Source organism: Poecilia reticulata, chromosome 11 (assembly GCF_904066995.2).
Source record: "Poecilia reticulata chromosome 11, P_reticulata-male-v2, whole genome shotgun sequence".
Classification (NCBI taxonomy): domain Eukaryota; kingdom Metazoa; phylum Chordata; class Actinopteri; order Cyprinodontiformes; family Poeciliidae; genus Poecilia; species Poecilia reticulata.
In genome coordinates this window covers 13,738,986-13,766,902 of record NC_088840.1, presented here as the reverse complement: position 1 = coordinate 13,766,902, position 27,917 = coordinate 13,738,986, and the positions used below count along the sequence as shown (strand labels likewise).

General features: G+C 39.1%; 1 long non-coding RNA gene across 1 annotated transcript in view; it reads right to left on the bottom strand.

Annotated features, from left to right (window-relative positions):
* Window positions 1-3,379: 3,379 nt before the first annotated feature.
* Window positions 3,380-27,917, bottom strand: part of LOC108166731 (uncharacterized) — a 55,839-nt gene continuing 31,301 nt past the window's right edge. Inside the window, exons 2-3 of the long non-coding RNA XR_001777100.2 lie at window positions 4,990-5,117; window positions 3,380-4,872 (exon numbers count right to left, since the gene is read on the bottom strand). This is a non-coding gene — a long non-coding RNA (uncharacterized LOC108166731). The remainder of the gene's footprint in view (window positions 4,873-4,989; window positions 5,118-27,917) is intronic.

The window sequence follows — 27,917 nt, the reverse complement described above, 5'->3', positions numbered from 1 at the left end:
TATAAAATCCTTTTCCAAATCTAACAGTGTTTAAAACGACCAAGCCTGCAAAGCATTATTAGGTACCACAGTTTTCCAAAAAAGGCAAAAGCTTATTTTATCTGTTTATTTTATCAGCTCTTAGCAATTTAATTGTTTTGAATGAGCACCTTTCTGCTTCTTTTGATGTAATACTTAAATTTAGCTATTATTCCATTTGATCTGTTTCCTGTCTCCTAATGCAATTTTTCTTTTTATGCTCTTTCTTTCCCTTTCAGGCTTTCTTTGCCTGTGAAAGGTATTATACCAATAAACCTTCTTTGTATCAGGTCATTTTTCTCTGTTCTTCTCTCTTATTTGACACCTGACCAATGTTAAGCCAAAAGGAAAAGAATAGCTATTTTTATTCATTTTGGACTTGTAACTTATTTTTGTTACAGTCTAGTCTGAATTTCATGAGACAAGGACACTGCTGCATTATGTGTTGCTATCCTATGCTATTTCATTCCCACAATTCTCCACCACTGTTCCCCACTAAATCTTATGAATTCACAGAGTTAGGATCTAATATGCAAATGACTGTGAATTGTTGATAAATGCAACGAGAACATGAGACTGAACAGCCACACTCAAGTTTTCCATAAAACATATTTGAGTTATTTTAATAGGCACTGATGGGCAATTCTGCTTCAAATCCCACTACTGTATTTACATTAAAATTAGCGACATATATATGCTGAAAACTCAAGAGTTTTGAAATGCAACATAATAATCCACAGCATTTCTTCAGTCTACACTAATATTGATTGGGTCCAATTTGACTCAGTAATCAATGACTTTCAGGAAACTCTTTTGTGTTTCTTGGCAGCAACAGATCAAGAAAAACAAAGGAAGTCACACAGCAATCCAACTTTAAAATTTGGCCTGTCTTGCATATTTCTGCATATTAGTTTAAAAAGATAAATCATACATTGTATAAAGTCATTGAAGGAAGTGACTCTAAAGTTAACAGAAATATATTTCTGTTGACTTTGATTACAGCCAATGAATATCCAAAATCTACTTTCTCTGGAGATTATTTTGTTACATGAGACTAATGACACAAAAAGAATTGCAGTACGGAAGTCTCAGCCGACTGAAAAGTATGTCTATGTATTGTTCACTGAACGCTCTTAATACTTGATCGGGGATTCTGCATAAATTCCTGCATTAATGCAAAGTGGGTGAGGTCAGCCCGATTCTTTGAAGAGATGTTAAGGAAGCCCAGATCGCTTAACGTGGCTTTCAGCTCATTTGCACATTAGATCTAAAGTCTCTCATTTTCTTTCAGACAAAATAACTTATTAGTTTTTCTCTTGAGTTCAGGTTAAGTTAGTTTGCTGCCCAGTGAGGCCATCAAAGCAGGTATCGGTACTTTTGGTTGTGCTGGCAGGTGCCAAAAAAGAGAAACACGAACAATGTGTTTATGGTGACAAAACCTGTAGTAATCAAAGGATTCAATTTCTTAAGCTACTGACAAGATTCTTTACATATCAACATGTATTATGTATCACTGTCATGCATTATAACTCAAACTTATTACACTTATGAAGAGTGATCCATGATAAATTGAAAAGTGGTAGTGTTTTATTTAAATAATACTGCGGATATTACTTGAAGACATATTAACACTTGTCAGTGTAAATGACATGTATGACTCAAATCAACTCTGACTGGAGTAAAATTTAACCCTGAAATTCTAACCGTTTTCACATTGTACTCGGTAGAACCTTGTGCTCTCCAGCACAGAGTTGAGATTGAGTCGTTGTGAGCAACGGTGTTAAGCATAAAATTTTAAATAGCTTAAGCTGCTATAAAAAAAAAAGCTCTTTCATTTGGACAATCCTATTCACCGTCTGGTATGTTTGAAGGGTGTGTCTTCAGGTCAAGAAAAGGCCAGCCTCGGGACACGTTATCAGGCTACTAAGTTGTACGTCTGGTAGGTGTCAATATGGTGCCGGGAGGGCTGACATGATGAAAAGCAGGCAGGGAAAGGCTAAGAAGCAAAGAGCAGGAGGGAAAGAGACAGAGAGAAAATACACACATCACAGTGGAGTAGAGCACTTGGTATCTGAGAAAGAAATATGAGGATATTGGTGATTTGGAGTAAAAGGTAGACAAATAGAGACATATTTTTGTGGAGAAAATTAAGACAGGAGGACATCTTAAACAGCAAAGAAAAGAGACGGGAAGAAAAATCCACGGTTTGTTTTAACAATTTAAAGACATCATCATTACAGTCAGCCCAACAATTTACTGATGGCAGCTGTCAAACATTGTTTTTGATCTTTTTTCTTGTTTGAACTCCAAATGAAGAAAAACAGCTGGAGCCCTTAAAGCGTTGCATGCGAATCCAGCGTAATCGTTTTCCTGTTTTCCTCGTCACAATCAAGTCCCAGCTACAACAGAGAGACATGCAGGTACGCTTAATTGTCCAATTTGTCTCTGCAGAATGCTGACATTTGTGGAAACACACTTAATAAATGACTGGCTCTGTTTGCGTGTTGATCCCCGTTGAATTGAGTTCCACGTCATCTGAAAACGTATGCCGGTTTTCGACGTCTTAGACGGGACAGTTTTTTTGGTGAGTCGATGACGCAATCCACGTGTTTACACGACTACAGCAGAGGTGCAACGGTGGCGTCGCTCATTTTAAATACACCGCAAAGTATTTATATTTCTGATGTTTGATTGAAGACGTCATATCTGACTAAGAAACGAACAGAAAACACATGTTCATAGGACCGAGTCACATGTGACTGTGTCTGATGAGTCAGTGTGAGGAGGGGAGGGGAAGCAGCTGCAGCTTGACAGAGTGCAGGTGTATTTAGGCGGCTGCTGGCTATCAGGCAGAGAGGTGGTTCAGACACACAGCCCTGACAGCGAGGCAGGGACGACAAAGTGCTGTTGATAAGGAATGGAGACAGAGAATCATACACGGGGCGACTGGGCTTTAGCCTGTTTAACTAAGTAAATACACACTCGCATACACTTCCACGCGCTCGCACGGTCATGTTTCCATGACTTCAGAGGGCGTTGCGTTGATTTACGTTCATCTCTCGGAGACCTCGTAGGATTCTTCAAGCAGCCTTAGCTCTTTAACAGACCAGAAGTTAAATCCCAGATCATGAGATTTATGTTCTCTGGACGTTTTGTTCTAAAGCTACTCCAAATAAAGGGCTATTTGAAAAAAAAAAAAGAAAACGATTGTACAAACTGAGTAATAAATGACTATATATTACAAAATATTTATTTGCATGGAGACACAAACTAAATTACACAATAAAATGAATTCAGGATTATCATTATAATGATAGTTGTTTCTACCACAGTGAAGATAAACTGAAATGAACAAACAAACAAATCTAAAATTAGTCACTTTGCTTCATTTTAATCATACGTTTACTGCTGTAATTAAAATTTCCTCCATGAGTATCGTCTTTAAAATATACCCCTTAACATTTCACATTTCTTAAACTATGAAATCTGATTCATATTGCTGTTAGATGACATTCTAAAAGAAATGTCCTAAATTACACTTTCATGCTTAAAACTCACACATACAGCTCCCATCTGATTAAAGAAAATCAAAACATATCTCAAGTGGAAAATTAGGCAAGCAACTAGTTCATTATTAACATAAAAATAAGCAACCAAAACATTTATTTGCTCCAAAGTTTTTATTAGATCGACTGCAGTGCCCTCTACATTTTGACCTTTGGTAAAGATGCATAAAATAATGTTTTATTAGCAGCATGCTAAGTCATTCAGGAAAATCCAACTATTAATTATTTTACATTCTTTCAGAGGGAAAACCCCACATTAAGTAATATTTATCTTAAATGTACATGGTGCTATATTATTGGTGACACCAATACATCTTTTCACAAAGTTTGAGTGTACAAAGAAAGGGATCTTTGTTTAATCTCTATCCGACTTTTGCAAGAAATACTCCAACCAAAGCCTCCTGTATGTGTATCTTGTCCCTAGTGCATATTAGGAAATATCAACAAAAATAGGTCACCGTGCAAACAGTGCAAAATATATGTGAAGCCAACAAATCGGCACATTTTAGAAATGCTGAACTCTGCCACGTTGATCTGGGGAAATTATTAAGGTAAAGCTACAAACCTGTAACCAGCAAGGCGTATCTATTGAAGCAGTCAGTGAGTTCACACCCATAATTGTGTGAACTGATGAATGAGTAAACAAACGTATGGCTCATCAACTTAAATAGAACCAGAGACGCCGACGGTTGTGCCAGCATATTTGAGCAAAAACAGAAAGAGCCAATCACTGTTTAGATTCCTTTATAGAAAAAAAATAAAAGAACTCTTAAGGCGTACAGGAAGGTTGCGAGTTTCAACCTCAGCTGGAACCTTTGCATGCTGACGTTGCCACGTTGTGTCTCAGCACTGATCCTGTGATGGACTGGTACTTTATAAGCTCTGTCTCTCACCTGTTGATTCCCTCCACCCACCACATTGAAACGTTTGATACAGAAAACGAACGGACGGGTTTACAACTGGATACAACTGAATTTACTACATTAATAAGAATGCATTATGAAGGCCTGCTTGAACTGAAACAAACGTATGGACATCTCTGCTTATTCTGGCTGTACATGGTCAGCATTCCTCTCGTATCGGGGCCCATGTGACCTGTGACACAGTCCAGCCCGTCTGCTCTCCGTCACGTCTTTGTCACAAGTGCAGTCGGCAGCTCCCAGCTCCTAATTTGCTGTTTGGAGTTGGTGAGAGGTGGTCTGGTTTGTGTTCAAACCCCCGAGTGATAAGATCCAGGTCCTCTCCTCTTTGTGTCCTTGTTTTTTTCCATGTGAACCAACGCTCCTTTCTTTGAAACACAGAGATGACTGTTGGCAGACACACACCGACATACTTGTGCAGAGGTGCACTTTCAGATAAATTCAAATGCAGTTAAAACATTTTTAAAAAAAATGCAGACACCTACCTCAACGCAGAAGATTTACAGCTTGTCTGTAAGTCGACGGCCACAGTGTTGCTCACCATGTCACATTGGTGTGTGACAAACGATGTGTGTATTGTGGCGACGACCGTGTCTGATGTGGTCGATGAGAACTGAGCGTTAAGAAAGGACAAAAAAAAATGATCACATTCTATACCATGTGCCATAAATAAAGACAAAGCTTATTGTAAAATGAAAGAGCAGTTACTTATGCGTCTGTTTTAAGTTTATGAACAATTATGAAATGAAATCCAGTTTATATAGCTCTTTTCAGCCCTCCAAGGGTTCTCAGAGACTTTTTCCATTCACGTGCACATTCAGACACAGATAATGGCGACTTGATAGTCGCCACAGCTGCCCTGAGGCAGTCGGACAGAAGAGAGGCTCCCGTTTTGCTCTATCAGCCTTTTGGACCAACACCGGCATGCAAGGTGGGTGAAACGTCTTGCCCAAAGAGGACACAAACGACAGAGGAAGGCGGAGCAAGAATCTAACCACAATCACTCCTTTTAATAAAAACAGGGCGATTTTCACCAGTGCTCTTGTTTTTATCAAACTTAACTTTGTCCTTTTCATATATGACAACATATTAAATATAAATATTGTTTTGTTTGAGGAGAAATTACAGACAAAAAAAAACAAAACGTACTGTAATCTAGGAGCAACTAATGTGTCTCAAAAGGGGATCATAATGCATTTTTTGTTGTATCAAGTAAAATTTTAGTACTTCACAAGGCTAGAGTTATTTTGACTCTGAATAATTACATCTATGAGGTGCAATTTTAGAAGCTGCAAGTCCCAACATCAGAACATCTGAGGTCTGTCATGACTAACATCTTAGCCTCATGCAACAAGATAAATTTTAACCGTGTATTTTATTCACTGTTCACTTCTTACAGCCTTATTCCCAAAGGACAGACAGCACTTCTCAGCAAAGTAAGATGTGGACTTCACTGCTACTCTTGCAACCTTCACAACTTATTGATCTTGATCTGATGTACCCGTCTTCACTGACAGCTCATCGTCTATTCTGTGAGAACTCACGTCTCCCCACACAGCCATTCAGCAAAAAACTTCAGATTGAAACTCCAAAATATTGACCAAAAAAAAAAAAAAAAAACTTATTTCCATCAAGTGACATCAGGTGACTTGCCCGGAGCAACTATGTTCAGAGAGCATAATGCAGAAAACATAAGAGGTTAGACAGTTCACTGCTCCCAAGAAATGTTTTCTGCAGAAACGGCTACCTTCAACCCTCGTGTTTTCTCACTGGCTGATGAAGTAGTCTAGCCCTGGAAGGGGAAAATTTTTATTTAGGTTGGCCACACTTCCCTCACCTCAGAAACTCATGAAAGCTGTATTTTAAAGAGTTTTTTAATAGAAGAACGGTTATTCTTGTCACATTCGCTTTGCGCGTGGAAGACCAAAAATCTTATAACACAACCTTGTAAAAAAATATATATTTTTTTTCTTTTTCCACTATAGGAAGGCCGTTTCTGAGAAAACGTTCACCGTTAAAGCTGAGAAACACTCAATGAGGAATCCAGATTCTCAGACAGGGCTGCTTCTTAGTTCTGAAATGGAAGTTAAGTTAGAAGAATGAAGGTCATGACTGTGGGTCTGGAAAACGAAGAGCTCAGCAGGTCTGCTCGAATGTGCTTTCAAGCAAGTCCATTACTGTGGAGTTGCATAAATAGTTCTGCTTTTGCAACGGTATCAATGCTGCTCACACATTTTCACTTTTTCTTACATAAAAGTAAAATTTCAACGATAGATGAAGGAAAATAATGCATCGTTATCAGTTGTCTTTGCAAATAAAAATCTGAGAAGTGTGGCATGAATTCAGCCCTTAGGTGAAACAAAATAACAGGGCTGGGTGTATTGATCTAAGTAACAATGTTATAGATACCCAGGTGAGTACTAGTGTCAGATCTCATGTAGTTGTTTCTTTCCTATAAATTCAGCAAATTACTCAGATTTGCTCAGAGTGAATTAAAATGCAAAATATTAAGAGCTTACATTTTCAATTTGAAAGCAAGATCTCATATCTTTATACATTTTGTAAATGTTAATATGGCTGAAAATCCATCCATCCATTTTCTTACACCCTTGTCTCCTAATGGGGTCGGGAGGGTTGCTGGTGCCCATCTCCAGCTAGCGTACCGGGCGAGGGGCGGGGTCACCCTGTACAGGTTGCCAGTCTGTTGCAGGGCAACACAGAGACACACAGGACAAACAACTATGCATGCACACACTCACACCTAGGGGCAATTTAGAGAGGCCAATTAACCTGACAGTCATGTTTTTGGACTGTGGGAGAAAACTGGAGTACCCAGAGAAAACCCATGCATGCACAGGGAGAACATGCAAACTCCATGCAGAAAGACAGGGGCTGGGAATTGAACCCAGAACCTTCTTGCTGCAAGGCAACAGCTCTATCTACTGCGCCACTGTGCAGCCCATGGCTGAAAATAATAATGCGAAATACCATTACAGACTACAATTAAAGGTAAAAAGGCAATTATTTTATTTTATTTATTTTTTTACATTGTGTATCATTGTAGTTAGTAAATAAAAATATTTACTCATTGCCTAAATATTTCATGTGGCTACCATCGGCGGCAGTTATACAGTTTGGTTTAAGTTGGTGTAGATAAACTGATGTAAAATATTTTATGTTTATTATAAGTTGTGCAAAGGTTACCAGAGTGGAACCAATGTTTAATCTGTTGTTTCATTTAGGCACATATTTTTAGTTACACGCCACACTCTGTAGAGGGCAGCATGTTTTATTTTTCTTTGTTGATGGAGAGATTTGGTGAGGCACCGAGGCTCGTGTAGCTGGGTTACAAGAAGAAGCTACATGGAGTTTCGTTACTAACCCTTTCAGGTTGAAGCGGCCAATGAGGTAAGCATTTTTGTATTTTAGTTTTGTTTGTAAATAGAATGTTTATTTTAAGAATTTGTCGAGTTTGTTAGCCACGTGGTTTATGACATAATGAGTCTGTTTTTGTAAGTCAAGCCACTTTATTGTAAATGTTTTACCGTAGTAGCTGTCTATTCTTTATGTGAATGTCTTTCTTTCTGTAAAAATGTATTTTATATCTTTTGTACAGTTCTCACGGCATAGTTATTAAATGCCAGTAACTATTGAAGAACGCCTTGTGTCCGTTTTCTGCCTGGAGGGAGTTATATTTTATTTGTATTTTGTTATAATAATAATAATAATAATAATCAACTGACTGAAGTCAATTCATCAAATTATTCAATTATGACATTTAAAAAAAAAACTATGAACATAAACATAGAGAAATAAGTTTTGTTTTTTTTAAAGGCTCTAGATGTGACAAAACTGGTATAGATATATTTTTGAAGTACTTTCAGATTACATAAATATATGCCACAATTTTCTTACTTTTATTTGTTGGAATTTTTTAAAAAACGATATTGAATCTGTTCCCTTACATCCAGACTTACTTTTACATTCCGAAATCCTATAAAAAATATTAGAACGTGTGGTTGCAAGGTGTCAAAATGCTAAAAAAAAAATTTAAGTGACACATGACCACATGTGTCAATTTCTATTATTTTCTCAAGCCTTCAATTCAAATTCCTCCGCTCAGTTTGATTGCTACTTCCTTCTCTTCTGCCTTTCGTTATATCTCCGCTCCAATATTTCTCCAACATGCTGTCCCTCCTCTACGAGGTCCACTAAGAGGTAACACTCCCACTGTCTGCTTCGTCTCCAAACATGTCTTAAAATGACATAAACGACTCAACAGTTGCTCCAAAATAACAGCAGCTACCGAAGTACAGATTGTGAAAATATCAACCATTTAAGCAGGCCTCACACATCCAAGGCTGCCAGTGAATTTGTCATAGTAATGAGATGGAGAGATGCCCTGTACATATCACAGCTTGGGCTTTGATTTATGCCGCCGAATGAGGTGATGGCGTAATTTGTGCACGAGGGGAAAACACACACACAGCCATTTAGTGATGGGATCCAGCTCTGTTCGGTGGCACTCCCCCAGCCCATCTGGCTTCATTTACAATCCAGTTGGAGTCGCGCACGAACATTATACTTGGCTGTCTTCATTTTTATTGGTCAGCCTTGATTTATGACCATCAGAGTCCAAAATAATTGGCTGACACTGGATGTCTTTTATAAGTCGTGTTCAGGGGGCAGAGCTGTGGCAGCTAAGCTCCCTGGAAAAATCAGTGAAAACAGAAAGAATGCGTGACGCGTTCCCTTGAGAAGGAGTCTCCTCAGACGAGGTCCTGCTTGTGTATTTTTACAACAGGCGCCTTCCTTGCCTAGCTATGCGAGGCGGTGCCGAGCTCTTGTGTGCACAGCAACTGCTAGCCCGTGTAACCTGTAGATGAAACAATCTTTTTCTGGATTTGATTTGATTTTTTTTTTCTTTTTTTGCAGCTAGAAGAGTTGCAACAAAATCACCATCACTGCATTTCATAACTGGCATGAGAACTGGACAGTTTCTACCACCTACACCTGCACCAGGTTTTAGATAAAGAGAGTGATAAAAGTTAGGCACAGGAGCGGAATCCTACGGAAACATCACTCCATCAAAGCTTACTCTGTCAACCAGAAGTTAACTAAAGAGTTTGGAGAGCATCAGAGTTGGAGATAAAAAGAAAGAAATTCTTTCTCATCCTTGATGTCTGGCCTCAAAGTTTCAGAACTCTTCCTGGTCCAGCACCTGTTTCTATTTACATGCAAGGGTTTTTCTGATGTATTGCATTTACCTTGAAAAGTGCAAGCTATAAAACTTAAGGTTGTGAATTTGCTGACCATCAGCAGCATCCCATGTGAGGCTGAAAAGTTTCACCCCCTAAAATTGCAGACTCCTGCACTCTGGCTACCCCGGTCTGCCAGTCTAGAAATGCTTTCCAGTTGTGTATATCATTCAACAACAGCATCCAGGGTCATCAGAAACAGCAGAAATTTAAAAATCGTCTTCCCACAAGGAGCTGGAGTGGAGACGTTCTTTCTCAGTGATCTCATTTCCGATGATAGACGAGTTGAGTCCTCCCAAAATCATTTAGCCTTTTCCCATCATTTATGAAACACCATGACGGTTGACGAGATTTTCAAAGTATTGTTTTTATTGCCAAACTGTGTAACAGCTGAACTTCATTCTCACTAAAAACTCTGCAGGAGAAGCCTTTCTTTCCCTGCATGAGATTGTTTTTTCAGGATTAATTTGTGGTTAAGCTAAACCTCTGTACCTCAGTCACTCCAAATGTCTCTTAAATCCTATAATTGAGAATTTTTTTTATTGAAGAGCTTTTGTTTATCCTATGAAACAAGGAAGATTAATTAAGCCTGGGTGTATTTTGAAGATACATAGACTACTGAAAGTGATACTGAACTAAAAAAACATAAAAATACAGAACAAGCTTTTCTATCAACACACACAAACACACCCTTGCTAGATTTTAGAGTTAGCAGTAAGGGAGTGCACAAGTGTAACCCTGTAGAAGTAGGTCAACCAAAAGGTGAACCATTACTGACACTGCTCACCAACGAGACAGACATTTTTCTGCTTTGATGATGTGAAAATCAAAATATAAATACAACCTTTCGGCTTGAACCCCCAAACATCTTATATGGAGTGATGGTCTCAAAACCATCAAAAACTGGTCTTGGGACCAAGACCGATCTCGAGTACTACAACACTGGTGGCAGCAGCATCACATTTTCTGTTGCAGAAACTTGGTGACTTCTCTACATGGAGGGAAAGATGACAGAGCTGAAACGATTCATTAGGATAACCTCATCCAGACCTGTTTGGATCTCAGACTAAGACAACGATTCATCTTTCAGCACATCACAGCCAAGATTACAAATGAATGGCTGCAGAATCAATGAATGTCCCTGAGTCATCTTATTTTGGCCAGGATTGTGCACAAACAATGAGTTTGATTTTGGTATCACGCCACACAGAAATTAAACATAAATATGCAAATTTTAGAGGAAAATAAAGAGAACGGGATAAAAATGTATGTGTACGCACAGCCATACACATTATTGTTTTTATGGGAAAAGGGGGGGAAAGGCAGGTTATTTTGTGCAAATATGCTTATTTTGTTTCCAGAAGACTAGCTGACTACCAATGCCGTAAGTTGTTCATCTGAGAGGTGGCCTGAGGGAAGAAACTGTCTCTGTGTTTCTGCAAAGAAGCTCTCTGCAGCGCCGACCCGAAGGTAAAAGTTTAAACAGTTTGTGTGCAGGATGTCTTAGATCTGCAGAGATATTAGCTGTCCTTTTCCTGACCTTCGACCTGTACAATCCCTGGATGAATGGAAAGGTCAGTCCTGATTATTCTTTCTGCAGACTTCTTTTTTTTTGCAGCAGCAGCACCTGTCCTGTTCATCACGCAGTGATGAATGTGCACAAGACAGACTGAATAATTACCGTTTGAAGTTGACCAGTAGCTGCTGTGGAAGGTTCAAGAAACCACAGTCTCTGCTTGCCCTTCTTCAACAACAGCATCTATGTATGAAGACATTGTTTCTAGGTTTCTCGGAAACGGTTTCTGAGAAACGGTGATTCTTGGTGTGAGAGATTTTATAAAGAGGTCTTCTTTATAGTAATCCCCAAAGACCATTTTAAATGGCTGCCTACCAATTCTGTGCCTCCAACAGACCAGGAGAGCATATTCAGAGAAAATTGCAGCTTCAACAAAAAAAAAATTAGCCTTGGGTATGAATACTTTAGAGTAAATCTGTAACTTAATATGGAAAAAGCTGCGAATACTTTCTTGCAGTACTTTAGGAAACTGTTGTTACTAAACTGAAATAGACCTCTGTGTCACATGGGAAGACGAAGACATTGATTACCAATTAAAGATTTCCTAATTTAAGGGATTTTATTGAAGTTTTTAATGGTAATTGTGACCTCAGTAATTTTCTCAGAGACATCCTGTTTTACTGCAATATTTTTCTCCAGCAAATAAATACACTTATATTTACAGAAGAGGATTAGGGCCACTGGAAAAAACAAAACAGTTCTGACTTGAATCTCAAAATTCTGAGTTTAAAGTCAAACTGTTTTTTTTCCAGTTCCCCTAATCCTCTTCCATATATATTAAAGGTTAATTGCTTTCTACATTTTTGGGATGCAAGTCTGGTGAGATTAGGTCACTAGTTTAAAAGATGAATGTATTATTTTTTTATTGTTATTCCTTACTGGGGAGTATATCGTCCCCTACTAAATAAATGCACTCAAATTTGTTGGTTGGACGTTTCTCTGCTTTTCACTGTGGGGATTAATGTCACCGCAGTGGTCTTTAAAAGTGGTGCCAAAATTATAGGAGGTACCAAAAGAGAATTTAACTTACCAAGGTAGTGCAAAGACAAAATCCCTTAGATGAGAGTTTTATAAACAAAGCACAAACCTGACGCTCGAATAACAAGAAAAGCAAAACGAGCGCGCTAAAACACGAAAAACAAGAACTCAAGAAATCAAAAGTGAGACAGCTTTCCCGAGCGGCTGCTGATTTCTCCCTTCCTTTCTGTCTCTTTTTCTGCCTCCGTCTTTTATTAGCTTTTGGAAGACTGCCTGAAAATGTGCCTTTCGCAGATGTTTGGACAGAAGGTGTTTGCATGCTGTTCGTTTATACACTGCCATACGGGACACAGTATGACCACCACAATAACCAGTAAGTAACACTCTCCATGTGCACAATGCCTCGCCAACTTCTACCTTCTGTTTTTTTGCGGCACAAGCGTACCCCATGGATTGAGAAGTACCTTGATGCTTCCAGCGTGCCCGAGCACCACTGTTATTAACACCTCGACGGCAAACGAATTAGTGTTAGCAGTTTGTTTTTCAGGAGGAAAATAAGCCATTCTCATTCAGCTTGTGAATGCGTGCCCTGGTGCGAATTTAAATGCGAGTGCATGTCGCAGTCAGCCTGTCAGAAATCCCACTCATGCAAACTTCTTTATAACATGCTACTTCACTCTGCTGCTGAAAGCTACTGTTGGCCATCTGTCACTACCTGTGAAGGTGAACAGACTGTGAACCTGAACCAGTTCCAAGTTTCTCACACTACCACTCCCACCGCATATTGCAGGGGTACAACAGCATGAGCTTTCCACAACATATTCATCTGTGTCAGCACTTTTTTTTTTTTAAACAACATCCAGACACAATCTTGTCGAGCGCAGTTCTAAATAAAAGTCAAACATCTCATGTTTTCTGAGAATATTGGTGATTAACGATCAAAAGTGCACAGGGTTTGGTAATGAACATGCAGCGTGTCTGCAACATCTCCAGGTTATGGGACCATTTTTCACTCTTTATTTAAATCATGTCCACTGTAACATATGAAGAGAATCGCTCAGTTCATTAGTGCAGCTCACTAGTACAGTGGAGCTGACAAAACTCCATATGCTGTTCATTTTTTAACTTTGAGCCATATTGTCCTGCTTGAAATATGGTTAGTTAACAGTGATAAGAAAAAGAGAATTGCTTTTGTTCGGAAATATGCTCCTGCATCATCTGGATGTTTTCTGCAAAGATCCTGAATTAATTTTATTGGGATCTTATGACAGACAAAGACAAATTAGTACATAACTGTTAAGAAAATGATGCATCATTTAGAAAAATCCAAGCATGAAAATAACATTTGAGTTAGCATTTTGCAAAACCATTTTTTGCTTCGACAGCTGAAAGTCTTCTGTTGTTTGTCTACAGATTTACACATGTGAAGACTTAATTTCTTGACCCTTCTTTGTAAAATAGTTCAATCTCATCCAGTTTGGAAGGAAGATGTTTGAGAAGATTTTTTTTTTTTTGCACACCTTTCGTTGTAGTGGAACAACCTGTGTCACTGTATCCTCCAGCTGTGCTTTTCTATGACCGTGTCCTGCTGGAATTTGAAATGCAGTGACAGCCTCACGCCTTATTCAGCCTTAAGAAAAATGATAAAGGATTGTTCTGTATTTAGTTACAACCATCTCAGCATTATTGCTCACCACGTTCTTACTCCTTTCAAAAATCACACAGTATAATGCTACCATGGTGCGATCAGTTTGATGTCCTGTTTAGTGTTCTGCCTAATGTAGTAATTTATTATTTGGCCAAAAAGTTTAATCTAGGTCATGGTGCTTTTTTCCCCCCCGCATAATAATAACAAATTAGAAAATAGATTTCTTAATTCCTTCCTAATACCATGGACTCTTTTCTGATGATTGCTCTGTATGTCAGCTCAAGTGGATGGCCATATGTTCCCCCATTATACAAAGAATGATTCAAAACGTCATTTTTTTATTCTTTTCTGCAAACCTTCTCTAAATTTTAACCTACCTGCGTTGCTACCACTGGCTCAACGTTGAACAGTTGAAATATCTTTAATTTGTGAAGCTTAAAGCTCTATTATAGGAGCCGTCGAAAAATTAATAATTCAGACCAATAAAATCTGGCATGATTTTAGTAGGTATTCGTGCTCTGATTTGTGGTGATGACATAAAATTTTAACTATTAAAACCATGACTTTATTGTCCTGCTTCAGTGCATGCAGATATTTTATTACCTGGATTCTAACTAAACCATTAAATCTTTATTTGAATCTTCATTATGAGGGATTAGGGTAATTGCCCGACACCAGAAAAGTGGTCCCACTTTTACCTTTACTGCTCAGAGGAAGAAAGAATTTAATATGATCAAACTCTTAATAAAAAGCTAGTAAAATCACTTTCTCCAAGCAGATGGTAAGGGATTATATCTAAACAGCAGCAGTAATAGTTTTTGCAGATCTGGTCAGCAGAGAATTAAAAATATATGTGATATTTTAGAGTATTGTTAAATTCCTATAATTTTTCTATATTCAAAGACAACTGCACATTTGGGCCAGTTGAATCTTCTGAAGTATCTAAGAATCTGATCCCTTATGAAACCAGACTAACTGTGCAAATGTATTTGGCCCTTTACAGATTTCTCCCATTTATGTTTTTTTTTTTTTTAAATCAGGCTTAAATGTTTCAGTTCAGCAATTATCACACAATTATAATATTAAATGTCTTAACTTTCTAAACCAACCCGGTCTTGTGCTAAAGATCCTGACTCCAACGTTAAATCATGAATTAATCACAACATAAATTTTTTTCGGTGTGGCCTTCAATTTCTAAACAGTTTCAGGAACAGTTTCAAAACGCAGCACATCACGAGCCAATCTAAAGAAATTCAAGAACACATTGGTCCCTGACATTGATCAGTCTGGAAAGGATTACAAAGCCACTTCTAATGGACTCTAAAGAGCTCCAGAGAGCCATCACCCACAAATGGAGAAAACATCAAACATCGCCGAACTTTCCCAGAAGAGGCCGGCCTGACCAAGAACTATTCCTCAGCTCCTGATTCAAATAGAATCTGAGTTATTCCACTCTCTGTAGGTGTCAGGTGTCGCAAATTACATACATTAAAAAGACCAGAACTGAAAATGCCGACGAGATTAACTAATAATCATCATGAGCTCAAAATCAGTTTGACATTCATGCCAACAATGACCATGTGTAAATCCTCTGCTTTCAGCTCTTTGAGTGAGATTTCACTGTGGTAATTTCCCCCCAACCAACACATTTTCCATTGTTTGCCCGCCTTTGTCTGTTTTTCAGTAGGAGCAGATGAAAATCTACTGCTTTGGGTCCTACTGGTTATTTGTTTACCCCAAACACATTGGCATGCAAATGTCTCTCTTTGCCCCCCACTCCTCCAAAATAAGAAAAAAAAACTGTTATTAAAATTCAGGTAATGTATTCTGGTTTCTGAATTCTATTTGAGAAACGTTATTAATTTCATATATCAAGTTCGGAGCGGCCATCTGTTCGCTGCGCACCGCTGCACCTCCCTCCATCTGCCCCTGAGTTCCCCGCGCGCCGTTCGGCTGCCACCCGCTTTTATGCTCGCCGGCTTTTTGATTTGTCACTCATCACTAGCTAGGCCGGTCTGAACGTCCAATGGCAGAGGGGTGCAGCGGGAACCTGGTGGCGCATCACCTGCTCAGGTCACTTGGGACGCGTTCTTCGAGTCCAAGCAATTGCCACCGACTCTTGAAGATACAGAATCTTCCATTTAAGATTCTCTCCTGAAATCTTTTTTTATTTCATTACTACTTTCCTCTTCTTCTTTGTTTAACTCTGTTTCCCCTCCCCTCTCCTCCTCCCCCAGCGTTCACCACCCCTCTCCTTCCTTTCACTTCTTTCCATAAGTGGAAGAAGCAGATTGTGCAGTCGGCACAGTGCGATGTGTCCCTGCCACAGTTAATTTAGCATCTGTGCCTTCATGAATATGAATACATTTACACGTCCAGGATATAATTAGGTGCTGGAGTGTGGAGAGGGTTCATGACACTCCAGGTGGGGAGAGGCGCAGACACACAGTGAGAGAGGGAGAGAAAAAGAAATAAAAGTGGAAAAGAGGAGCAGGTAGGGCTAAAACAATTTCCCAAGCTGTGTGACCTCTGTCGCCCCACTAAGCACTCACATCAATCATACGAAAACGGCTGGAGCTGCATGGCTGAAGGGGTTTACATACCTGGCAAAGAGTTTCAGGAGCTGTACGGCTGCTTACGCTCATAACAAACCATGACATCATGATGCTGATGAATGGCTGCGTCGATCTCATGCCATGACATACTTCTTACCATATACGCGTCTTTGTGCTAAATAAACAGGTCTTTGCTGGAGCTGTTTAAAATATCTTTAAAAATAAATATAAAATGTAGATCCACGTCAAAGAATCCACCCCGACTCAGCATGATGGCGGCGCCACCATGCGAAAAGTTTGAATGTCTCATTTTCTCTCATCCAGTTATTCTTTCTTTTCATCTGTTGTCAAAAAGCCAACACTGTTCGCATCTGAAGAGCTCATGAGTTTTGCAACTTATAGATCTAAGAAGGACTTGAAGGAGATTGTCTTATGTCTCATTGCCCTCCCAAAACCACCACTTCCACCCTTCCCTCGTTTCATTCAGTTACACCGGCAGAAAGACAGACCCTCAGCATGTTGTGGTCAACACCATTTCTGACCGTATCTATCTGGTTTTAAAGTTTGAGTCTTACATTGAACGCTCTCAGCATTTTTTTTTTGTTTTAGCCTGGTAGCTTTTAGTCTGTGTCACAACGTGTTATTTTGGTATCTCTGAGATACCAAAGATGTTTTAAGGACAAGCATAACCATTAATTAATGTTAATTGGAACTTTTACACAAGAAACATACTACTCACACCTAACATTTTTCTTTTATAAAAGTCAGGATCTGGGTATTTGGTGGCTGAGTTAGTGGAACAGGCAAACCATGTTCTGTTCAAACTGTTAGGCAACAGGGTTTTTTTTTTTTCAAGAAAATCTGAGACCTCAGTAATGGATCTCATTGCAGAAAGCTTAAAATGAAAGTGAGCATAAGACAGTGCCATCAGGATCGTGAAGATGGAATGATACGCCTGTTTTCTGAGGCCGACACGGTGCAGAAAATGCAGAGGCTGAATGCGTAACTTCTGGCTTCACAGGGCAGTGATCAAAGGAAAACAGGAACCTTATAGGTAATCGCCTATCAGGTTGACGACAAGCATTTTTGCAGGGTCAGGATGAGGGCCTGTCCTCAGGCAACAGATTACAGGAGGTTTAGACATCAAGGAGCTTGGAGGAGAGCAGCGACATAAGAAAGTCTGTTACGCTTTGAGTATTAAACCTGTGATGTCAGCACACCACCCTCACCCTGTTGTGCCTTGAGATGCACTTGCTCTTTCAAAGTCCCCTCTGGTATTTTTTGTTTCAAAAGAGAAGATACTTCCAACTGGAACAGGAGTAAAAGACCTGCATTATTTCTAAACAAACACAGTGATGGATTTACTTTAACCAGTGTTGAAAGTTTTACCCTTTTTACAACTACTTTAGTTTCCCAACATAAATTAGGTCTGAATCGTATTTCCTACTTTACCTACCAGATTAAAGTCTGCTTATCTTTAACAGTGAAAATACTTGGATTTTGGCATTTGTTAGGATATGGAAGAGGTGGTGAAATCACCTGAATCATCCATTATCCTCTGGAGATTTTATCAAAAGTTGTTTACCGTTTCCATAAAGCACATATACATTCAGTCCAAGGATTCTCCCAGCCCCACCTTTATCCTGTAGCTCCTAAATCCCATATTATTTGAATTACTTGACTTGTTTAAGACACCAGCACCTCATTGTGTACGGCTGATTCTATACATAAACAGATATGGTCATAATTTATATTTCTTTTATGTATTTATGTATCTTACAGAGCAAGACCACATTTTGTTGTTACAATAAATGGCAGTATATTTTTAGCAAATAAATGCAAAGCAATTTTCCCAATTTTCAAGGTTGTTATCTCAATATGAAAACATAGTTTGTGTGTCAATAAAATATTTCAACCAAGAAATAATTGATTTCGGGGTGAAAAGTTTTGCCCCTTCATCTTTCACCTGCAGCTAGTAAACAACTGAGCTGCACAATCCTCCAGTTTGCAAAACACAGGCTGAGACCTGAGGATGAGGGGGAAGGGCAAAATGGGACACACTCACTAAGTGACCATAAGAGACCATGGTCATGTGGTGACACCATGTCAACAGCATTCAAATTTGAATTCAATACTTTATTGATCCCCAATGGGAACTTAAAGGAGGTCATAATATTCAGTAGGAGACAGACATAATTGCTGCACTTTATTAAAACCTATTCATATGAAATGAGCGAGTGAATTAGATGACATGGCGAGGAGTGGTACTTTTAAGATTGTGTAAGGAGATCTTTTCTATTCTTTTTACCAATCAGTAGTTGTCGCCATAGCAATCCTCAGATTGACGTTGAATGTAAAAGTAAATGCGTTATTATTCCATTTAGTACTTCTCGTGTTTTCGTTGCGTGTGCTTTCACGAGGATCTATAGGGTAAATTGTTCTCTATCTGTTTGGTTTCTCCCAGTAAAGCAGAATTAGACAGCCTCACTTGGCACACATGTCCACAAGTCATTCACACTGCATAATGGTTTATTTGCCAAAGCGCTGTGCTATTTAGACACCAGGGAAGCACAGTCTCCAAAATGTTTAATGCTGTGTAGTTTAGCCATATGCCACTGTTTTACAGCGAGCGTTGCCTGTGTCATTACACCCTGGTGCATTGGGCGCTTTCCATAATGAGTTCCATAACGAGAAGTTGCTGCAAATGAGCAGCCAAACATCTTTAGGGATGTTTGTCTAACAAAGGTGTTACTCTTATGTAAATAAGATAGGAAGATGTTACGATGATGAGATAGGTGACCAGAGGTTTTTGCGCGGAGACGTGTTCTTTTCCTGTTGTGTTTTTGGCTAGGAATGTAAGTTAACTTTTGCGTTCACCCACTCACTCTGTTTTTCATCCTGACTGACAAGATGGCTTCAAGGATTCTTTTCATCTATAAAACAGCCCATTTTCCCCAGGATCACAGAATTTTGACCTTGGAAACAAAAGCAAGATTGTGTTCTGGTTAAAAGTTTGTGACAGAACTAAAAGCTCACCACTCTTTACAAAATACTCCCCAAGGACAGAAAGCAGGGTGAAGTTATGCTGGAACACTCCCAGCTACCCAAACGGGGGGAAGGGTGGGGGGGGGGAATCAAATTCAAAATGTCAGGTTTTTGCTTATAAAACAAATCAAGCCTAATCTAATAAACGTGTTATCGGGAAAGAAGGGTGAGAAGCAATTTCAATTTACCAAGAACAACATTTGTTTCACTCTATAGATGTTAGTATCTATCTCAATTATAACATTTTATCAAGGTCTACACAGGGCTTTTAAGTGAAGTATTGTAAATTATTTGTTTAGATTTCATTTTAAGAGTTTAGAAGTAAAAGAAACACCTACCAAGGCTTAGTCTTCAGAAGGCAGGATGTTTTTGTTCTCATCAAAAAGGGCAACAGAGGTAAGTTTACTCTTAAGGCACCATTTGTATAACACAATACAAATAAAATAAAAGTGCTGAATCAAAGAAACACGTGATAAAAATCTAAATCCAACTTTAGAGACTTATTTCATATTTATATTTAAATTTTAAACAGTTTATTATTCAGATTCTTTAATCGAAAGCTGCTGTAAGCAGAAACCTATAAAGGCCTGATGTAAAGAAGCCAATAACTTCTTAATAATGTTTGTCTTTCCCAGCTTGGTAAAGTTGTAGTTGCTCCAAAAGCACCAAGATGACCTCTAAAAGTTACTCCTTTGTCCTGAGAGGATGTGATGTGCCAAACGCCCAGCCTGTGTGCCCTGCGAGTGAGCACCAGCCTGGCGGTGATGCCAGTCTGGAGCTGGCTGGGAATTCTGCGAGCCATCTGGGAAAGCTCCAGGAAGATCCTGGGAGTGCCCGGTGCTCATCGGAGGAGTTGGGACCTGTGATTGCATCATGATGGCGCAAGCATCAGCAAGTGCAGTACGCATGAATGCATCGCCCTCAGAATACTTTATAAACTCAAGCACATTCTTTTCAGAACCCAGAGATGCGTAAAAGTACAGCTTTGACAAAATGACTTGAACTTGGTCAAAAAAATACACCTCAGAAAGAACGTCACACTCCTGCCACGCTTCGGACTCCCAGAGATAACTCTTTGCGTTTACTTTGCAGCTTTCTCCTCAAGAAAAAACCACCCCTTCGCAGGTTTAGCACAGAAAAGTAACTCAAATGATAAAAGGGAATTATTAAAGCTCTTTTCTCTTAATGGTCAATTCAAACAATGCTTTTCACCATGCTGCTTTGAAGTCTTTGAAATTTTAACGATGACCTTGATTCTGATTCTGATCAAATGTTTCAGCAGCATGCAGAGGGCACATCAATTTTTCTTGCTGAGCGTTAAAGGCCCTCTGCCTGGGTTCAGGCCAAACGTTTGGTCTCTCCAAGGACACTCTGGCTTGGTAAATGCAGTAATTAATTACTCAGCGAAGACATAAATATTTTTTAGAAGTCGGACTGGTTGCCTAAGGAGCTGCAGCTGTCTTGAGTTCACTTCACTTGTGCTTCAGACCAGCGTCGAGTACTTCGAAAAACACACTTGTCTCCAATAAATGCATCAGCTGTTTGTTTTTGTTTTTTAAGTCTCAAATCTTCTCCGTCATCCTCACAGCCCCCTCTCTGGGTATGTGATACAGATCAGACAAGAAGATGCACAGCGACCCCACCCCGCGTCTCTCCCCTCCCCGATCTTTCTTTAATGCAGTCAGTAATCGTAATGGTGTGATCAGTGCAGCCCCCCGTGAAATGGCTGTGCAGCTGTGACAGCCTTATTTGACTAGTGGAAGAGCAGGAATATGTGAAATGCTACGGAGACCTCATTGGAAACAGATTATGCAGAAATGTATATATGTATGTGCGGATGAGTGCATGCCGAATAGAGGGAGGAGTGATGGAGTAAATGTCTGCATGCTTGAAAAGCTTAAGAGTTCATTTTACAAATGTGTAAAGGAATAGACAAATCTCTGGTTTACAGCGTAACAGATGGGAGGTTTGATGGAATGATGGGAGAGAGGCGGCAATAAGGACAGAAATGTACCGGAGAACACGAGGGGTTGGATGGGGGGCTGCGCGGGGAGGTCCTATCGCAAAGTGGCATCCAGGCGTCTCCGAGGAAAAAGATTAATGGCATGTGCTTCGACGTTGTGTGGCACTTTGCCGAGTGGTCGCCTATAAAGAACACCTCACACATCTGGCACTGCTGTGGGTCACAAATATCTTCTGTTTCACTCCCTTTGAGGAACAGAGCCCCTGAATGGTGCCGTGTGTCTAAGGCGGCTTCAGAAAACATTTAAATAACCGAAAAGAAATCAGTCATAATCATAATCATAACTGTCTAGTGGTTACTGAAAGAAAGCCACAAAAAAAAACAGTTTAAACAATGTATATCATATTGCATGGTGACGGTGTGGGAATACTTTTTTTCATCAAAGACAGGAAATCTGGTGAGAATTGATAAAAAAAAAAAAGACACGGGTCAGGGCAATGACAGTAAACAGACTGTTAGAGATGTAATAAAAGGGTTTAGATCAAAGCATATTAATGTACTGTAAGTTCACGCACTCAAAGTCCAGATTGTGCATGTGCAGCGTGACTTGAAAACTTTATTTCATTGAAATGAGGTTCAACTTTGCAAAGAGGAATGGGACGAGCAGACACAAACGTTGTGGTATTAAAATACCCTAAGCTTGGAACTGCGACTGCAGTGAAATACGGTTCTGAAGACTTCTGAGAACAAACATGATGTCACACTTTCCACAGTTTTATTTCTTAAAATAAAACTTCCACCTCAAAATACATAATTCTTAGTGTTTGTTTTTCATTTATCGTTAATATAAGCTGTTTGGGTCTGTGGGAGCCGTTTTCACTTTTTATTATAGCAAATAACAAATAGATGCAATTACTTTTTCAAACGGAGACTCATTGGGGTCATTTTCTGGGAAGAATATAATTCAGAGAAGAAAACGATGACCACACACAAACACACGCAAACACACACACACACACACACGCACGCACGCACACACACACACACACACACACACACTATACATTTACATTACATCAGGATTATAGGATCTAGAGCTGACGTACTAATGCTTCTGAGATTTTCATAATGTTTACAAGATGAACATCCATAAGGCATCTTTAAAAAAGAAGATGCACTCAGACATAGTGCTTGGGACGTTTCCAGTAAAAAAAAAAATGCTTATCTTAATGTTTTGTCTCCCAAAGATTTTGTGTAAAATGCTTTTACTTTGTTTCATCTGAATGAACTTGCATTAAACCATTAGAGTTTTACATCTAATTTGCATCGGCGAAATGTTTTTGGTCGAATCCATTCTGAAAGTGTTTTCTGAAACTGTGATAAACATCATAAATAAACAAAAAGCCTGCTTGAAAATGCCAATTAGTCAAACATTTATGCTAATGTAAAAAATAAATTCATAAAAACGTATCATTGAAATATTAGACTTTTGGAAAAAAGGTTTCAACTGAAGGTTCAGTGAAACTTTATTAGTGTGTGATTAATGTTGAAGTTAAAAATCACACTTACTTTATATCCATCCATCCATCCATCCAGTTACACAAGATACAAACTGGAGTTATCTTTGCAGATGAGAGTCATTTGACAGTTACTATACCTTTGTATAGTAAGGTATATAAAGGTATAGTATACAAAGTATACTATACAACACACCATTAGTGCTACATGGTGTGTTGTAGGCATGTAGCACTAAGAGGAGACCATAGAGAAGACCCAGTGAAGGATCTCATTGGGAAGACGAAGGCAGGTTTCTTTCCAGAGGCAGCAAAACATCAGACCATAAAATATCACTACTAGGTTTTATACCAGTGTGAAGTAAATCACTTTTCTACATTGCTAAAGTTTGTCTTCTTAAAAATCAAAGATGGTACCACAAATGGGACATAGTTTGAATTTTACCTCTTAATAGAAACAGATTTCAGCAAAATCTTAACTGTCCCTTTAAAGAGAGTGTTTTTTTTTTTTGTGGGGGGGGGGGGGGGGGTGGGGGGTTTGTTGCAAAAACTGATTATATAAAAACTTTTTTACCGAGAAGCAAATGACGTTCAAAAGTTGCTAAAAAGTTTGTGATTGGCGATGAGAGGAGAGCAAACGGTTTTATTGCATGTACCTTTAATAATGCATGCCGAGGCATAGATCCGACCTATCGGTACGAGAAGTTTGAATGAGAGATTTTGTGGGCGCACCGAGCACCTAATGCGTGTGCCCTCACGGCCATGTGTGTAACCTGTCTGAGAGTTGGAGGCAATCAGTCTCGGGTGAATTCCTGTCAGTACCACAGAGCAAGAGCGATTTGACGGATCGGCCTCCCCCACGTTCAGCACGCTACGTTCCTACACAGATGGCGTAATTAACAGGAGGCGAGCCGGGGAGGGAAATTTATCTTTGATCAGCACCTTCGCGCCAGATTGTCATCTATGTTAATATGATGATAGGATCGGTGTGCGAGCATGCACACATGCTCACGTGCGTGCCGGGCTGCAAAGATGGATGTGGAGGGAATGGAGGTTCGGCAGCAGCCGGCCCTGAGGGTATGAGGTTATGTGCCGCCACATGCACTAACACACACGCACACACACACACACGCACGCATACACACATAGTCTTCTCCTAATCCTTTGTTCACAGCATGGTGCTGCAGTAGCCTGCTGAGAGGAGAGCTGAAGCGATCTATGGAGGGTGAATACAAACAGAAATTCAAGAGCAGGTAGACAGAAAATTGAGGCGTGATTGAAGTTTTCAGCAAAAAAAAAATGCTGAGTTTCCATCTCCATCAAGCCCTGAATTATCGATCATGTTCTCTAATTTTCCAGATGCGTTTCTCCAAAACGGTCAGCTTTTCTGCGTTAATCTGATCCGTTTAACAAAAAGACATAAAGAAATTCAGTTCTCCTCTGTGTGCGCCTTTGTCTCACAGTTTAAGTTAGGATGCCACAGATGAGCTCTGCCACGTGCGTATAGTCTCACCCCGGTGGGTTATTAGGAGTAATGGTGTGTCGGTGTACTGGCATGTGCAGTGGCATCTGGGCTATGAGTGGAGAAAAAAAAAAAAAAAAGCAATGAAAAGAGAAACCAGTAACAAAAGCTGGTCTACACGTTCTCTGGGGGCTGTAAGTGTTGTGCAGCTATAGGAAGGTGATGGTGTATGTGCACAAAAAGATATCTAGAAGAAATAAGGATGTTTTTATTTTATTTTTTACAAAGCTGAAACAGTGATGATGAAACATATTTCTGACCATTTCTTACTTTCTCAGCCAGAAAACAAACACAAAAGTAAGAACAAAGAATGCGCAAGAAGCACAAAAAAGAGACAAGAAAGAATTACGTAGTTAAAGGATTAGAACACCGCAAAAGTAATGCAGTGGTGTGTCTAAAACAGCAACCAGGAAAGGAGAAAGCAGAAAAAAAGAAGGGAGGCAGACATCTCTGTGAACAAAGGTAGCGCTCCTCTGTCTTGCTCTGCAACCCTCCAAACCATCTGGTGCTTCTGCACACAGGCTGTGATCTGTTTCACACTCATTTTCAGCTCTCACTTCTCTCCATCTTTTCCTCTCTTTCACCTTACCTGTTCCTGCTGCCTCCTGTTTGCACCACCTTGTTTGCCTTTCCTCCACTGTTATCTTTCTTTTCTTCTGCCCATTTTGTAAACGCGAGACAATTATCAGCAATCAGGAGTCAAGCGGAGAATATCTTGTGTCGCATTATTTCCTGACCTTACCTAGATTTATTTAAATACATAGTCACACCTGCAGTTCTGCATGTATTCACGCGGTTGCAGTTCCGCCGATCTGTTTGCGTCATCGGTTCTTATTTCTGCTGAATTATTTCCAATATGCTTAATTCAGGTTTCATCTTAGAGTGCAGAGCAAAGACAAAAAAGTGAAGAAAAATAGATCCATGGATCTCACAAGATACTGTATTTTTAGCATATACTTAAAAGTTAATCTCTGCCAACACACCTAACATGCATTTTTTTCTCTAAAATACAGAAGATAGCGAAGAACTGTTTGATGAAGAATAAAAAGTATACATAGCCTTCAGTTGTGGATGTCGTAACTTGAATTTGGGAATGGTATAAAACTCAAGTGAAATGGATATCAGTTCTAAGTTAGAAAACCTGTAAGATTTGTAATGGTGACTACTAACAATTAAATCAATGCACACTGAAAAATGATTTTCAAAATAGAAGTCCATAGAGTGTCCTTCTGGATGCAAGCTGTGAGAAGTGTAAACAAGTATTTTTTCTTGTAACTCCTCGACTCTGGAGCTCTGACTTAGAACTCAGAAATTCCTATTTCTGAAAACAAAACTCAAATAACACTAAAATTAAAAACGTAACCTAAAGTCAAAGTCATGTAACATTCAAATAGCCTTGCAACTCTTCTCAGCACTACTTGCAGATATTAGGTACTTTATACACCTCAGTAAGTAAATGTTTACTTTTATGTATCAAGATGCTTTTAAAACTCAGTGGTTTCTAAACCACTTAAAATGTTCATCAAATGCTTTTCTACAGTCTAAGCCCATTTTATGATACTTTTCTTCTGCTGTAGGGATAACAGAGGAGTCCCACGCTATGTTCATCTGTTTTTGCAAACCAAAACTTTCTTCTTCCTTCATTAGCAGCTGTCCCTCTTCCTTTCCCTTTTCTGTCTAATGATTTCATGAATCCAGGGAAAAGGTATCAAGACCAAACTATCCCTGTGTGAGAACATCTTAAATGAATAATTTGCTGTCCTACACCTGGAGGCAGCAACAGACATTAAGCATTTGCCATAATTGGCAGTCAGTACCTTCAGAACTCTGTGGAGGAATGCCGGGCCTTTTGTCTTTGCAAAATTATTTTTATTCAGCCAAGAAGGTGAGTTTTAAATGAAATTAATTGAAAATAAAGTCTGCACCTGTTGCAGGTTATTGTCCTGATGCACAACACATGTGTGCTTGGAGTAGAATTCATTATTTTATCAAGATGTCAACTTCTTAAAGCAGCAAATCAGCCCCAGACCAATACACTACCACCGTCATGTAAGACTGTTAGTAATTTTCTGTCCTTTTCACACTTTTCACAGGAATTCTCTCTTCTTTAAGAACAAATATTAACAACAAACTACAAGAGTAAGTTGGTTAAATAAACAGCCTCTAGCAGCTTTATGACTAAGTGAAATGGTAAGTCTAAATAATAAGCCAACTCCAGCTATAAACATTAGTTTACAAACAGCAGAATGTTAGAAAAGACAATATTTAATACCAAATATGTGATATTTTAAACAGTGGTATTATGCAAAATCAACCGTTTTTTAATCCTTATATCAAGTTATAATGTCACTCCCTTATCAAAAATATTGCTTTGCTGTAAAAGCATTTCTTAAGGCTGTCATTACATTGATTTTTGATTAATCCAGACAGTAAAGTCTGCCTGGCTTGTGCTCCTGTTTCTGTTTTTACGACAGAGTAAATTTGCACTAAGCAGCTTTTGCATTCATGTCTCCTTGCATCATTTGCTTGCTGTTGACTCTCTAAACAGGGTCACCCCAGCCAATAACACAGCAAATAATAACAGGAGATTTGCCTTCATGAGCTAAGCTCTGGGAATGTTTGGACCTCCCATTAAGGAGCTTGGCACTGAATCTGCACAGGTGCAGACTGAGGCAGAGTTGGGGTGAGTAAATGGATGAGAGAAAATTGGACCCAGTGAACAACTCCGAACATCTGTGTCAGTTGCTATTGCATAACATTTTACCAATAAAACAGAAAAGCAACGAGGAAACGGTCAAACGGAGAGAAGGATAGGGAGTAGGAATTTAGAAACAACATCTGTCAGAGTGTGATACGCTTTCTATTAAACTGAGTGAGAGAAAAGAAGGGCTAAGCTCAGAATAGCAGAGAAAAAGTTGGTGGGTTGCCAAACCTGGACAAGACATTCAACTTCTAGCTGTTTCAGTCTTTGTGTTCTGGGCAGAAGGAAAGAGGAGAAGACAGGAGAACAAAAAGGAGACTGTCTGTCAGGGAGATTACTGAAAAATGGGGATTAAAATGGCGCAAAACACCTTTTCCGGACAAGTTAAAGTATTAATTCAATATAATCGGTAGTTCAGACAGTTACTTGTCTTGATCAGATTTAACTGATATAGTCCATTAAGACATTGGTTTAAAAATATAATTCATATAACAACAACAAAAAACTCCATCCAGTAATTCATACATTCAAGTTGAAATATTATATAACGAAGTGTAGAGGGGTGACAACTGGCTGTTATAAGTAATGAAAACACTAAAAATAAAAATAGGCACCCCAACATTATTTTTCTTTTTCTATCTTTAATTTCTTGT